We start from the raw sequence: 1,328 nt of genomic DNA on the forward strand, positions 1-1,328 counted from the left end.
GGAAACGTATATTTTCAAATACAATCTTTGCTGGTTACGAGATCAGCCTGTGGAAAATGGGTTCTTGGGAAATGTGACCAGTGGGCGGAAGGTGAAGTTCTTGTTAACGTGACCAGTTGGTGCAAGGTTACTATGGTGAGTCTGACTATACCAGTAAAAGGTATTCTGAGCTTTGGATGCAATGAAATGTTCTAGTTAGAAAAGTCTTAAGAGTGTAGTCATTCTTCTTGGCCTTATTTTTACGTTATCATCGATGGTACGTGGCTTGAATTAAGCAAACTTATCTTGGTCGAGATTGTAATTGACGCAAGTATTTCATTTGCCGAAAAAAATTATCTTTTTTCGAAGATGTATTTTAAATTTTTGTTGTGTAAATTGAAGATCACAGATGGTAATTTATTAATATCTTGGAGGGCTTCCAAGAACAGACCCGGATGACGGTGAAAAGATGTTCTTGAGTATCAGAGCAAAATCTGAAAATGGTACATTTTATTATTGAAAGCGAACTTGAAACAATTCATTTGGTCATAATTAGGATTAAACAGCAGTGATGAGAGTTCGTTGCCTAGGGAAGAGCCATAGTAAGTAGATTTGGTAAAGCTCATTTGAATGTATTAATTCTACAAAAGCATACAAAAGTACAAAAATATATATTTACAATAACGTCCTGGTTCTCATGGAGTACAGATCTTTAACCTTTCAATCTAATGTATATAACTAGTTTAATGTTTGTTGCACTGTCAAAATAGAAAGGCATTAAAGTTATTTTTTTATAAGAGATATCTATATGGCACTATTTTTTCAACTGAATTTGGTAAATGCCTGTCAAAATCGAAAAAATTAAGTAAGGTTCGGGTTTTATCACGTGGTTCTTGATTTTTAATGTCCAAGCAAGCAGTAAATCATTGACCTTTTGAAAAAGGCAAGTCCTTTTTAGACACGTATAGGAGCTCCGCTATAGGCTGCATAAAAATCCAGAATGATGTTACATTTATTAGGATAGATGAGTTGTCGATATTCAGTCTTGAGCTCGTGATCAGCACCGTGAATATTAACACAAATATTGCTTCGCTGAATTGACAAATTACCAATAGCACCGCAAAGTCGTCCACTATTGCTTTGAACGGGCCATATTTGACAGTTGAGTCAGTCACCCATTAAAGTATCGTTTTCTCATGGTGCTAAAGTATTCGTTTTCTTTGAATCAAGTTTCCCTCAACCCTCCTTGCCTTTTAAAAGTAACTTGTCTAAGAAAATACGTTTTTGACAGGATATTTAGTATTGATAATAGTTATATTTTCTGCCACTTGTGATTGCTAGGTTTATAG

Source organism: Macrobrachium nipponense, chromosome 6 (genome assembly GCF_015104395.2).
Source record: "Macrobrachium nipponense isolate FS-2020 chromosome 6, ASM1510439v2, whole genome shotgun sequence".
NCBI lineage: Eukaryota > Metazoa > Arthropoda > Malacostraca > Decapoda > Palaemonidae > Macrobrachium > Macrobrachium nipponense.